Raw genomic sequence first — 15,570 nt, 5'->3', positions numbered from 1 at the left:
CTGCTCTAACAAAAGCACTCCCACATATAAAGATTAAATAAGATTGGCGTTGATTTTCCTCTCATTCTGCAGTTCAGAAGCGGGCCCAGCGCTTATAGTATGACTGTGCCATCCTGTCTGTGGTTTCTGAGTCTGGGTTCAAGTTCACTGCAACAGCCTCCACCTTCATCCAACCACTGGGAAAGAGGGAAAGGGCAGGGTCCCTCAGACACTTTCCTTGGCACGCTTTCCTTCGGCTCACATCCCACTGGCCAGAAATAGGGCACATGGCCTGACCAAGGCTGCGGGGGAGGCTGGGAAATAGTCTCTAACTACGCAGCCATGCGCTCAACTACAGCTCAGCAGACCTACAGAAGGAAAGAATTAGTCTTGATGGACAAAGAGCAGTCTCTGTCACTACCCCTAATCCAGCCACACGATGTAGGGATTTTCAGTCTACTTAAGGTGATGGCAAAAGCAGAGTCTTCAATCTGACAGAATGAAATTCAGTTGTGTGGAAGATGACATGTGACATCGTGGCATGTGGGAGAAGGGGAACACCATGACACAGATCGAGTTTATCTGGGGAGAACAGTTGAGCAACCAAAGGCAGGATCCTAGCATGGCAGTGTATTTGGGAAACTGACCTCAATTCTCCACTCCTTTCCATACCTTCACCCCCTTTGCAATGTGATTTTACATCTACTCCCACCCACCAAGAGAGTCTATTTCCCTACCTTTGAACCTAGACTCCCCTCGCTTTGTTCAATAAAATACAGCAGAATTGACACTGTGGGAGGTCCAAGCCCAGGCCCCAGGAAGCCTTGCACACTCATGCTCTGTCTGTTGGAATACTGCCACCATGCAAACAAGCCCAGGCTAGCCAACTGAAGGGCAGAGGCCATGTGGAGCCAACTCAGGCCAGCTGAGGCTACCCCACCCCAGCCAGCCCCTCTGCCCATGTGGCAGCTGAATGCAGGTAGATGAGGAATGAGGGACTCAGCCACGATCCGCTGAGCCTGACCCAGATCAGCAGAACTGCTCAGCAGACCCAAGATTTGTGAGCTAAGTAAATGGTCACTGTTTAAAATTGCTAAATTTAGAATAAAAAAATAAATAAATAAATATTAAAATAAATAAAGCCACTAAATTTGGGGTGGCATGTTACGCAACTGTAGCCCCTGATGAAATCAGTGGAGCTCAGTTCTCAGTGAATAGTCTGACAGAAAAGGAGTCAAAGCAATTGCAAAACTGGAGAAACTCATCAGAGGGCTGTGAGGAGATCCAGGAGCGGGAATCACAGAGACCGAAGGAAACGTTTCAACATGAAGGAAGTGGTCCTTCAGCAAGATGAGGCTTGAGAGAGAGGACTTTTTAGGACAACAGACATAACCATTGAAATGCCATTTGGGTAATGAAAACACAAACAGAAACATGCCCTTCCCATCAGCAGCAGAAAATTCAGTTCCTCTTTTCACTTAAACATACACCCACCCCTACACCTCTGTATTCCTTTCATACAGGGGAACTTAATTCATAACATTCTGTACAAAAGGTACACAAAACTCACATGACCCTAGGACTTCCTAGGGGATACAAGTCCAAGAGGCCGCCGCTTCCATCTGTGAATGGCAGACTAACTTATATTGGCCCATAACTCCATGATTTCACGTCGACTCTTGCCTCCTGCTTGCAACCCCATGGCCCTGTCATCCTGCCCTACTCCTCTTCTCTTTTCCTTCCCCATTTATTCCTCAACTTCTGTGTACAAGGTATTTGGGAAACCAGATCTTTCTTGCTCCACATCACTAAGGAGTGGCCTGAGCTTTAATAGTCCCAGAGCCTGAGAATCACCCTCCAGGCCTCCAGAGGTCCAGCTGCAAATTCAGGGAAGCTGGCCTGCTATTTGGATGAGTAAAAGTGTTCTCTCTGGCCACAGTCTATCCACATATTGTGCGTACATGTGCACATACACCAAAGTGTGCGCATGCGCAGAGGGACTCCGGCTGATCGTGGACTGCGGGTAAGGCAAGCCGTGTGTATGGACGGTTTGTCACATGGCAACAGCTGCTTGATCATGCTGGTGGAGCTTCACTGATTGGAGTTGGGCTGGAGCTTTCCCCTGTGGTGACAGTCACACGCAGTGAAGAAGAGCCTTTAAAGTCAGCCTTGGATTATGTTACAGCCCTGGCACTTGTTAGCCACATGGCCTGGGACGGACTTAACCTCTCAAAGCATGAGGTCCTTCCCCTATAAAATCATGTTAATGATAATCTCTACCTTGAAAGGTTGATATAAGCATTACATGATGTTACGTTAGGTAGAGCATCAGCTCTATGTCAGAGTCAGAGATAACATAAGGAAACCACTTAGCAGGGCCCTGCACACAGGGGTCTCAACAAACCCTATGTTGGTGCCCTCCCTACTTGATTCCCACAGCCTTGTTCCTCTGGCCTGGTTAGACCCTGCGGCCTTGTCCTAGGCCTTCCCCTGCCTAGTCCCTGCCAGATTACCACTTGTTCTATCTACTGGGCTCAATTTCCTCCAACCATCTCCTTCCCAGCCCCGTGGGCCAAGGTCAGCCCTTGCCCTGGCCTCCCCTGGTGGACCCCATCCTGCTGGAGTTAACCAGGCCTGGCCTGCATGTGTTTGAATGAGGCCATTGGCTCCTCAGAATGACTCGCTCAATAAGTGGAATAAAACTGCAATGACAAAGGAGGGGGGTGGAGGGGGAAGTGCGTAAGAGGACATGGCATCTTGACAAGCACATTCAAGGCCATAAATATGTGGCAATGGCTTTTCTCATCCAATTCTCTTATTTTGAAACTTTCCTGGAAGGGAGCTGGTATTATTAAGCATTATTACAAGACCGTCTTCTAGTCACCCAATCGCATGGGGATCCACGTAGGACTGACAACCAGCAAGGAAGATTAAGTCATTCTCAGGGACAGAAGGAAGAAGGGGAAGGAAGAGGCTCTGGCGTAGGCAGAGATGGGGGAGGGGTACTTCAACACCTCTCAGGGAGTCTCTGTGCTTGTAACAGCCTAAACCTGGAACAGCCTAGGCCCGTCAGTTAGGGCCTACTGGTCACCACTTAATCCATGAGCTGCACAGTAACATTTAAAGTCTACCTTTCTAATCCTTAACCGGCCAGATGGTTAGAAAACCAGATTCCCTGGCCATGAGGAAAAAACACACATGTATAAGAAAGTCACAACAGACTGCTATTCTTGCCCAACGTCCCCCACAAAACTTGGAAACCTCTTATGTATTTGCAACTCCACAGTTGCTGGGGGCTTTGATAGGATGCAGACACAACACAGGGGTATTTCTCTGGTGTACTGGGCATCCCAGCACGTGGGGGGTGCCACCCCAGCCTCTGCCCCAAGGCCCATGGTGGCTGATCACACCCCTGCCAACCCTGCCAATGGATGTAGCTGCCCCTTCCCTGCACGGCCCTGGCTCCAGGCACCCCCAGCTGAGGAGGGCCACTCGTGACAGCCACCCAGAAACTGTAACCCACAGTGTGACTCTCCTTCCATTTGTCTTCTCTCTGGGACGCAGCGAGCCCAAGAACACACTGAGGGCCAAAACTTCAGAGCTGAAACCGCCTGAACTTGCCATAGGGATCCAGCCTCTCTCTGCCCATCTCGAGGGGATGATCCAGTGCCCCCCGCCCCCTCCAGGCTTCTCCAAACAATGCCTAGATTACTGTCCTTGCCAGACCCTTAATGGGGCCTGCAGAACTGGCAGCTCCCATTCTCTCCCTCGCTCTCCTTCTCCCTGTCTCTCTCTCTGTCTCTCTTGCTCTGTCTTTCCCTATCTCTCTCAGATACAGAGAGAGATCTCCATTCACATCACATTCTGGCTGAAAAAACAAAAAACAAAAAAGTGTTTGCCATCTTTTCCTTGCCTTCAGGACACAGCCCGCACTACTTAGCCCAGCATCCCAGGCCCTGGGCAGCCTGTATTTGCTTGCTGGCCCCTGCCCCAAATCCCTGCGCTGAGCCCACGTGACCTCCATTCTCCCTCTGGGAGCATCCTCCCCGTCACAATGCTACCACTCTTCCCAGCCAGAAGCAGGTGATAAAGATTCCCTTCCCACTGCTGGGGGCCCTTCCCCACATTCTATTTCCCTTCCAGAAACAGATTTCTTCCCTGGTTCATTTCTCCACTCACTCCATATGCCCTAGTTGGTTACCACTGGAACCTGAGCCAAGCCCTGTGCTGGAGCAGGTGACCTTTGTGTGCTCAAAATCAGGTGGATTTTGCTCTTTAAAAAAACCAGAACCACACAAGCATATCGCAGAATCACTGTGCAACAGTCCTTGCCTGCCTCCGTCGGGTAGGAATGACGGTGACACTTCACAGCCTCCACAGGGGAGATGGCAGGGCGTGGGGTGTGGGTGTCACCTCTTAAAATTCACTCTCAAAACGCATGGCGTCTTCCTCTTGACCCTGTGCCGGAATACCTTCTCGCCCACCAGCCTCACAAACCAAATACTGATGGATGCAAGAAGACGGCTGGGAGACCCCATGCCTCGGAGCTGCGGGTCTCTTTGTCAGGACCTCGCGGCTCAGAGCTGGGGAGGTTATCGGCGGAGGTGGGACCAGGTCATCCGCCTGCCCAGAGCAGTCAGCACCCGGGCGGTTTGAGAACGCACACCCCACATAAACCGGGAGGCCGTGGCAGCCTCTGCGAGAGAACTCTCTAGAGGCAAGCCGTGAGGACAACAGGCCCCTGCAGCCTGTGGTTACCATGCTAGAAAATTTTGAGCATTTCATTTCATTTTACTTCTGTTGTAGGATCTACTGTAGTGCTTATCAGGAAATTAGATAACGCAAAACTGTATTTTGCTTTTTTCTGGCCAGGCCAGAACCCAGCTGCCCCACCCCCCACCCCCACCATCACCACTGTCAACCCTGTGTCTTCCACACTTTCACCAACCCACTTGTGTTTTTAGGGGGGTCCTTGGTTTAAATTTTCACTTGATTTCACATATCAAAACGTCGGGGAGGCGAGCCCCAATACCAACCACCACCAGCAGCCGCAAATGCTTTAAAGTTTGCAAACCCTTTCACATCACCAACTTCATCCCATCAACTTCCTGTGACCTAGTATTGTCCCCACCACCATTTCCCAGGTGAAAAAAATGAGACCCATTGACTTGCTAGGGGTTGACACTAGTCAGTAGCCATGAAAGAGTTTTTCAAACTCAGGACTTTCCCACAAAGAAATCGGCTTGAGCATTTATTCCAGTCTACGCTAAGGGAAGTGCTCCGGTGGGCATGATTTCTGAGGCTGATATCAAATGGCGTGCCCTCACCCAGCCAATTCCACTGTCTTTTAGAGAAATAAAGCCTACCTTTTCCCCACCACACCCACAGGCCCACACCCAGTTTCCAGTTGGCCCTTTGCAATGGGGAAGCATGTCAGACTTGAGTCTCAGTTGGGGTGGTAAATGCTGAAGACATAAAGGGGGAAGAAAGCAAATCTCTCTCCCAGTTTGGTCCCCTAAAATGAGTTCTAATCTTTCCTCTGCTTTGTGTTTGGCTGTAAATGGAAAGCCGCCTATATCATCCACCAGTTTCCAACAAATGGGAAGCAAACAGCTAAAGAAAAAACTTCTGAGGATTTCCCAGCTGAATAAAATCAGAAATGGATAAGAAGCACCAGAGAGGTTTAGCCTGCCTGACATTTTCAAAGTTTTATCAAAATTATTCATCAGGGTTTCCTCTCAACCTCTGACCCAAATTTCACCAAATTCCCTAACGTTCCTCACTTAGGTCACTAGCTTCTTCCACATCTTCTCTGCAGCCCCACCTCGTCGTCCTTTGGTCATCCTTCGCTTGCTGACCGTAGTTGGGGATATTGTTTGTTTTATGGTCTAATCTAAAATATGACTGTGACAAGGCTGTTTGACACTCGGTGTGCTAATGGATTATATCATAGCAACGACAATTGGGCATCTAATTGTATTTATCAACGGGTTTTTTTTTTTCCTTTGAGGCACGTTTACAATTGCCATGTGTCTCCTCATTCAAGTCACCACGCTGCCCTTCCCGGCTTGTGTGACCTTGGGAAAGCCTCTCGCCCGCTCTCTAAACTCCAGTGGAAGAAACACAATAATAAATACCTGATAGAGTTCTTGAGGAGGAAAGATGAATTGGCATATGAAAAAGTGTTTTGAAAACAGTAAGAGCTATAAAACATTTCTTATAAACCTCCTTTTTTGATCAATGTTGCCATCTCCTTGTTTGTAAAATGTGGCATTGAAAATACTACTTGCATCCTACAATTATTGTGAGGATTCAATGAGATAATAAGAGAAGGTGCCTAGCTCCATAGTTAGCCCATAATAAGTGCTCAGAAACGTTAGCCAGCAGCAACCAAGCTCTCAAACCTTGTGGGAAGGATGGCAGGTAGGACCATCCCCATTTTATAGCTCAGGAAACTGAGGTTTGAAAGGTCAGGCAGACTCCACCTCCACTTGCAGCTTTAATGTTTCATTCCTCGTTGGAATGTGTTTATATCCACATGGCTGATTGGCAGCAGAAACCCAGTGGTCAGTGGGTAACTTTAGGTTTTTCTGCTTTGAAAGAATAAGTGGGGAGCAGCAGGCTTCTGGTTCCTCTGGACATGGGGCTAAGGCGCCATATAAGAATTTACCAGCCCTCGGGGCGCTTGGGTGGCTCAGTTGGTTAAGCGACTGCCTTCGGCTCAGGTCATGATCCTGGAGTCCCGGGATCGAGTCCCGCATCGGGCTCCCTGCTCGGCAGGGAGTCTGCTTCTCCCTCTGACCCTCCCCCATCTCATGCTCTCTCTCTCTCTCTCTCTCTCTCCCCCTCATTCTCTCTCTCAAATAAATAAATAAATAAAATCTTAAAAAAAAAAAAAAAAGAATTCACCAGCCCTGTCTGGCTTGTTTCCTCATTAGCAGCTGCAATTCAACCAGATATTCACAAGAAATGCAAACTCAAATAAGGAGACTAGGAGGGAAGACAATCATGGCTTTTACTTTTAATCCTCATTTATAATCAGTAAAGAACCAAAAGGGAAAACAGTGATGAAGTTCAGTGACAAACACTAAAACTCCAGACTGTCAGTGCAGAGATACGGGCTAAGTCACTTTCAAAGCTTTCAAAACCTGCCAATTATTTCACTGTTGAGGTCCACAAAGAAGCTGGTCCTCGCACTCGGGTGGTAGTGGAAAAGAGGTAGAAAAAACCCTAAAACTTCCAGTAGTGCTGTGCACACGATCTTACGGCAGGTTGCGGAGTTTCTCCTGGTAAGAAGAACATGACTCCTGGGGAAAGCCTCTTACCATCCAGCTCTAGCTTGTCCAAAAAGAAGAAGGGGGAAAAAAAAACAAAAAAACAAAAAAACTTTAAGTCTTCAGCCAAGAACACCAGTTGGGGAATTAAAGAGCTGGGCACACAATCATCTTAAGTCACGTCGGAGGAGACTCAAATAGCACACATCAGCAGAAAAGAATGGGGGAACCTCCAGCACACTGACTTCATTGATACCCCATTTATCAGCAATTACGGACTCCATTAAAGGCCGAGTTTACAGCAGAAAGAGAAGCAGAGCCTAAAATATGTCCCAGCAGATGGACGGAGAGTGTCGGTGATGCCGTATTTCAAAGCCATCTGCAACGTTGTTATCATGGAACGTGGAGTCAGAGAGGCAGCAAAAATACAGCGGCCCGAGAGCCAGCCAATGATTTACTTGACCTTTGGATGGGTAGAACTGACAGCAGAAACCTCATTAATTCCTCAGGTCACTCTGGAAGACATTAATTTGGTTTGGACTCGACGAGAGGAGATTTTCCAGACATACACTAGGAATTATGAAATCTCCATGGCCGGAGAAAGTATGTCCAAATCACTTTTTGCATAAATCAAGCTGACTTTCTGAAGAAGGATAATATGCTTAATCAAGGGAGTTATGGAATTTCTTGTGCTTATTAGACAGAAAATATAACAAGGTTTTATTTGGTTATCAGTTCTGGGAGAGAGATTTTTTTTTCCTCTTTAAACTGAAGCCTTCTCTTGCCAGAGTAGAAGAGATCCTTTGTAAGTGCTGGAAGAAGCTAGACATGTAAATAATTTGTTCACACAAGAAATAGCTTGGCTTGGCTTGGCTTTTCTCTTTCTCTTATCAAGTGGGCTCATGCATCCTGCGGGCATCTCTGCAGAGTCCCAGCCGAAGTGCCAGCTCCCTTGCCCCCCTCACCTGCCTTCCCTCTTTAGCTAGAGCTCGCTTGGTACAGGACACATACCTATAAATAACAATCACGGGTGACTCGGTGGTTTTATCCCATATATTTTGGTGGCCTGGGCCAAAATTAAGAAGTCTGGGATCAAGACAACTTGGGTTGAGATACAAAGTGCATAAGCCCAACCAGAAAAGCCTCTCCCCTCTCTCTGCAAGTCTGTGCAAGCCTACCCGCACGTACACACATACACACAGAAGGGGAAATGAAGTTCTCTGGTCCCCAAAGGGAATCCTTTCTAATGGCGTGTAGTTTAATGATTTTTAAGCTCTATGACTTTCCCAGAAATGCTGCTTCTTTGTTTCATTGTTCACTGAGGAAGAAAAAGGTGTGGAGTCCTTTGGGGGGGGGGGGGTTGGTAATTAAATCCAGAACGAAGCGGTCAGTCTGGTGATTTATATCAATTCATTTTAGGGACAGTGACACACAGATCAAGTTATTCAAAATGGTCAGGAGAGAGAGATTGAGATTGAAATGCTGCTAGGCAATGAGCTTATACCCAAGTGTCTGATGCATAAGCCACAAGCCCCCTTCTTGGTGATATCTTCCCTCGTAAAAGTTGCATTCATCATGTTTAAAGCAAGGTTATCTCTGGCTGAAGAGAACATGCATTAGGACGTTTTACTCATTCAACACTGAGCACTCCCTATCAACAACCGTCTGCCTAAAGGGGACCAGGAGAACCAAAATTAATCACAGGAAGACAATTTAAGGGAGTTAGGCTATAAAACGGAATTCATTAGTAACCATAAAGTATCACTGCTTTAACCTGCCTTTCCTTTAGAGTTTGCTTCCTCTGCCATGGGACTGCACCAGCTTGCTCACCTGACAGCCTAAAGCCATCCCCATCCCCTCAACCTCCGTTCCTCTTCCTGCTGGGGACAGAAAGAACAGAGAACTTGCCAGTGCCAGGCAGGAGCACAGTGTCTCTGGCCACAGAAACTCCTGGAAAAATATCGAGCCAGAGCCTAGACGAACCCAACTGGGACAGAAATCCTGACATCCAAGGTCCTCTGCTCACCCGATCTGCTGACTTGGAACTGCATAAGCTCTTTTTATAGGGGACTGTCACATATGAGACAGAAAAACGTTCTGGTCATAAACACAGGTTCTGGACTTTGTAGACCAGAAGAAAGCAGGATCTCAAAGAGATATTTGCACACCTGAGCTCACAGCATCATTGTGAATACAAAGGCAAAGATGTGAAAGGCACCCAAGTGCCAATCAGTGGATAGATGGACACCAAAATGTGGCATATACATGCAATGCAATATTGATCAGCCTTTAAAGAGAAGGAAATCATGTCACCTGCTACATTACAGCTGAAGTTGGAGGACGTTATACTAAGCCAAATAAGCCAGTGACAAAAGAACATATACTGTATGATTCCACCTATATGAAGACCCAAAGCAAACAAATTTATAGAGACAGAAAGTAGCATGGTGGTTGCCAGAGGCTGCAGGCAGGGGGAACATGGGGCAATTGTTATTTAATGGGTACAGTTTTATAAGATGAAAGTGTTCTGGAGATTAGTTGCCTGACAACGTGAATATACTTAACGCTACGGAGCTGTACACTTAGAAATAGTTACGATGGTAAATGTTATGTGTTTTTTAAACAAAAAGAAACAGAGCATCCATAATTCATCATACATGTATAAATCATGTTCATATTTTGATGTTGCAATTAAATTAATGTGTTTTTTTTACTTCACCGCATATTGTTAACACTTTCCCATGACATTACATATTCTTCTGCATCCATATTTCAGTGGTGCATAGGATTCCATTGTTTAAGTGATCCCTTATTATTGGACATTTAGGTTAACTTCCAGTTTGTTGCTATTACAAGTAAATCATGATTAACTCCATTTTTACATAATTTCTAAATTTCATACTGTATTCCTTATAGTAGGTCTTTATTTTCTATAGCAGTTGAGACAATATTGGTGTGGGATTTAAGATATTTTTCCCTCAAAACCTCTGATTCTGAGAGTATATGTGCTGGAACTACAGGGGAAGGAGTAAAACTGAGGGAGGTCAAATCAATCTTTTAAGGCAGTAAAAACTCCCTGTTTGGACAACAGTGATGATTTCAGGATGAGGATCATCAGAATGGGGCTCTCACAAATTGTCCCTTTCCCAGAGAACATGTGTGAGGAGAACATAAGCCAGCAGACGCAACCGGAGCTAGTCAGCAGAATACTCAGGGTCCTTCACGATCAAACTTCAGACCATCTGTACCCAGAGCACATCCTCCAGGCCTTTCCTATAGAACAGAATTACTGACTATGACCTTGCTCCCCTTGTAAAGTATCTGACACCTTTGCTCTAGGGTCAGTGTCATCACTCCCAAGTGATCCATGAGACAACTGAGCCCAGAAAGGCTAAATAACTTGTCCAGAGTCACAGCAAACAGTGGCAGAGTGAAGGTTCAAACCCAACCTTCCTGTGCTTCCGCCCATCCCAACCCCGACATGACACCGCCATGTTGAATATCACGGTTGATCACAGAGCTCTAGGCACAAAGGAACATTTGATTTGTAGGGGAGCTCTGGCTCCCAATTTTCTTTCTCTCTAAAGAGGCCAATACTACTTACCTGGGAAGGACTAAGGGACCAGGTTCAGAGAAGGCTTCCTGCTGCCTGTTCCACTTGTGTCTCTTCCGGATGAACCCAAGTCATTAAGAAGAGTATTTCTGAAGGAAGTTAAATAACTGCAATTAGGAATGCTCTATTTTAGGAGGAAGTGGGGCTGTGGATCATATTTCCATATGGCAGTGGCATGTGTTTATTAATGGAAAAGACTACTGAAAAGCCGCTGTTACCACAGGACAGTTATCTTGAGCTAAGTTCCTGGGATCCAGACACAGGCTTTTCTAGCAGCCTGGTTCTCTGCAATCGTTTGTGGCCACTCTCAAAGACTTTGTCCTTAGAATTCTCCTCCCAGAATGGCTGTTTCTGTAATGTGAGTCTTGACAAGATGACTCACTGGGGCCATGTTAACTTTTATCTTCATCTGTTTTTAACAGTAATCAGGCCAGAGCGATTTTGGGGGCAGCACATGAGTCAAATTTCCAATCACTCCCTGTGCTGGAAATCCTGGTGGTTATTATTGGCATTTTGCGACCATATTATTCACATGAGCTTGGAATGGTGCTGTGTAAGGTATCTGGTCAGGCGATTAGGGATGCATTGGTTTCTTTTATTTCAGTCTACTCAGATCAAAGCCCTGCCAAAATCCATCCCCAAACTCCTTGCTCTAACCCAACTGTGGCTGCTGCCATGTAGATAAATCCTCAAAGACAGAAAAACCAGCCATTTGCAATCATCTTTCTTACTACTGCTAAATTCCACACGGTTTCCAATATTCATCTGGAGAGTGTACAAGGCTTGAAGGGGTTTTAATCTTTTGAAGGCATGGAGGATGTGCAAACTATTAATTTGTTAATTATTATAACCATGTAGGACAACCCCAGATTCCAAGTCCCCAGTCTAAAGACCACACCCTCATTTTTTGGCAAAATATTCACCACATTTCCTGCCGCCTTAATCCCCGCACAGAGCTGCACGGCTGAGCATGACTTTCTCTCCCCTCACAGTCCCACTTTATAATTCTCGAATGTGGGCTTGGCTAAATATTCATCTCTGAGTCCAATTCTCTCTAGTTCATATATATATATATATATATATATATATATATATATATATATGGAATTATATATACATATAATTCTCCCTAGACCCCTGCTTTTCCAAGTCCCCAGACGCAGCTGAACTTAAAACATTACAAAGCAACCACTCGACCAACCCGCTGAACCCCCAGCACCATGACCCAGGATAACCATGAGGGAGAAAGGAAATCGGCCTGGAGTCTGGACTAGTGCTTAGCTTTACAGAAGAAGCAAGTAGTAAGTAAAACAAAATGGATGAAGATACATTTGGCAGAAAGGAAAGGTTGTTTACAGATTCTACAAAGGGCAGGAAGGGAGGTATATTTGGGCTAAAGAAAATATAAACAATGAATGAAAATGCAAAGGACCAAACCATGACACCCTTATCACACGTATTTAGAGTTGGTTAATCCTGGGTCTCACAGGATTTAATCCCTTGTTCAGGGATTTGCTTCAGGAAATATTCCCCCTGCATCACTTTAAAATTCATCTTTCTTAGGGATATATAGTAAAAACAAAAAAATCGACATGTACAGGAATGATAAACTCCTGTGGTTCATCGGAAGACGGGTTACTTCTGGGAACAAGGGGTACACAAAGCATTTCAAATGCATTTGTCACCACACGTTTCTTAAGCCGGTAATGGGTACATTGATATTGTATTTATCCCTTTTTGAATGTCCAAAAGATTTCATAGAAACTTCCAGATAAATAAATAAGGAAAAAAAAGTCACCCAAACCCGGTATTGGAAACCTCCATCAGGGAACCCCAAGTCTGGTTTCATCAGTGTGAACGTGTGCTAACACACAGAACCCCAACTCAGAAGGGTCCCACCCTTGGTCTCATGCTCTGCTGTCACTGCCTTAAAATTCTTCATAAATATTTAACAAGGGGCCCACATTTTCATTCTCCACTGAACCCTGCAAATCAGATCGCCAGGCCCAGGCAGCACTTACTGGATCAAGACAAGAACCTTTCTGCTTTAAGTTACACACACAGTACTCAAGCCCAGGAATGAGGAGGACATTCTGGCCACCCTCCCTTTGGAAGAGGTAAATCTCCTCCACTTTGACTTGGTAGAAACTCCTCCAGATATCTCAGATCTTCTCTCTCTCAGTGCGGGGTGGCGATTCTAAGGATTGGTGAGAGGAATTTCTGCTCCTCACCAGAAGTCACTTTTTTTTTAATTTTGGTTTGCATTTAATTTACCAAATAAGGACAAAAAAGCTCTCCCCTCCAATTATTGCTAAAGCATGCTTTGTCTCAGAAAATGATTACTGAGCACCTATTATGTGCAGGCACTGTATCAGGCCTTACAGAACAAAGTCAGGGTCCCCAGCTGGCAAAGGTTTAAGTCTACTGAAAAGACAGGGAAGCAAACAAACGATTTTAAGACTGAGACCCAGGACCAACTCCAATCAGTGTGAGATAGTAGAAATATAATAATACAGTCCCGGAGATGGGTACTAAGTGCTGTAGAAGCAAAGGAGCACCAGCATCTACCTCGGTGGGGAGGAGGCATCCTGGAAGGTGTCAGGAAGGAGTGGAGTGGAGAAAAGCATTCCAGACAGCAGAAAAACAGTATATGTATAGAAACATAGAAGAGTGTATGGTGCATTTATTTGGGAGACTGCCGTTCATCCATTCATCCTTCCTTTATAAATCATGTGCAAGACATCATGCTTAAAAGTAAATTCAAGGGAGATGATGGTAGAAGTTGAACAGGTAGGAAGAGGCTAGATCATGAAGAAAAGGTTAGATTTTGTTTTGTTGGTAGAGGAATCATTGAGGATCTCTCTCTCTCAAATAAATAAAATCTTTTTTAAAAAAGTTAAGATTTGTTTGTTTAAAGAAAATTCTGTGGGGCACCTGGGTGGCTCAGTAGGTTAAGTGTTTGCCTTCGGCTCAGGTCATGATCCCAGGGTCCTGGGATTGAGCCCCACATCAGGCTCCTTGCTCAGTGGGGAACCTGTTTCTCCCTCTCCCTTGCCTGCCACTCCCCTTGTTTATTCTCTCTCTCTCTCTCTCTGTCAAATAAATAAATAAAATCTTTTTTAAAAAAGAAAAAAGAAAACTCTGGCTTTGGGGATAATATCCAGGAAGGTGAATAAGAGTCTTTGGATCAGTGAGAAGGAGGCTATCGCAATCTTCCTGCTTCTATATAATTAGAGCAATGATAAGAGGTAGGAAAGAGATTTTGAGAGAGCTTACTGGACTTGGAGGCTGGATAGGGGGAAGGAAAAGGAAGAATTTAGTGTAGCTTTCAGGTTTCCGTTGTGAGCAATTGATGAAAGGTAGCATCATTCTCTAAGTGATGGAGCCCAAAAAGGGGAGTGGGTTCGGGGAGCAAAATATGAAGTGTTCGGATTTAGTGTTCTTGAGTTAGAGAAGTCTATGGGACTCCCAAGTGGATTTATTTTTCTCAGGGCAGTGGAAATCTGCTAAGAGAGATTTTTAATCTGGAGATATACTGGGGAATCATTCATGCACAGGGAGTTATTGGAGCCATAGCCCTGGATCGCCTTCCCAGGAAGAAGGAAAAGTATGTAGTGAGAGAAGTAGCCTGATGATAGGAACCCTAGGGCTGGAAGGTAAAGTTAAATCTATAGGGGAGACTGAACAGAACTACCAAAAATTAAAAAATTAACCAAGAAAAAGTGACATTATAAAACCAAGTTTTAAGGTGAAGAAAATGATTAACAACAGTAATATAGGCAGATAACCCAAGAAAAATGTTCTATATCTGCAGAAAATCAAATTTTAACAACTAGATTTTTTGATTACTTTGATAATCTTTTTTTAGTTTTTTTATTATTATGTTAATCATCATACATTACATCATTAGTTTTTGATGTAGTGTTCCATGATTGATCGTTTGCGTATAACACGCAGTGCTCCATGCAGAACATGCCCTCTTTAATACCCATCACCAGGCTAACCCATCCCCCCACTCCCCTCCCCTCTAGAACCCTCAGTTTGTTTCTCAGAGTCCATCGTCTCTCATGGTTCATCTCCCCCTCCGATTTCCCCTCCTTCATTTTTCCCTTCCTGCTATCTTCTTTTTTTTTTAACATAATAATGTATTATTTGTTTCAGAGGTACAGATCTGTGATTAAATACTCTTACACAATTCACAGCACTCACCATAGCCCATACCCTCCCCAATGTCTATCACTCAGCCACTCCATCCCTCGCACCCCCCACCACTCCAGCAACCCTCAATTTGTTTCCTGAGATTAAGAATTCCTCATATCAGTGAGGTCATATGATACATGTCTTTTCTGATTGACTTATTTCGCTCAGCATAATACCCTCCAGTTCCATCCACGTCGTTGCAAATGGCAAGATTTCATTCCTTTTGATGGCTGCATAATATTCCATGGTATATATATACCACCTCTTCTTTATCCATTCATCTGTTGATGGACATCTTGGCTCTTTCCACAGTTTGGCTACTGTGGACATTGCTGCTATAAACATCAGGGTGCACGTACCCCTTCAGATCCCTACATTTGTATCTTTGGGGTAAATACCCAGGAGTGCAATTGCTGGATCGTACGGTAGCTCTATTTTCAACTTTTTGAGGAACCTCCATACTGTTTTCCAGAGTGGCTGTACCAGCTTGCATTCCCACCAACA

Source organism: Leptonychotes weddellii, chromosome 6 (assembly GCF_054177405.1).
Source record: "Leptonychotes weddellii isolate Sample4059 chromosome 6, ASM5417740v2, whole genome shotgun sequence".
In the NCBI taxonomy this organism is placed as follows: Eukaryota; Metazoa; Chordata; class Mammalia; order Carnivora; family Phocidae; genus Leptonychotes; species Leptonychotes weddellii.
This window is presented reverse-complemented; position numbering follows the sequence as displayed.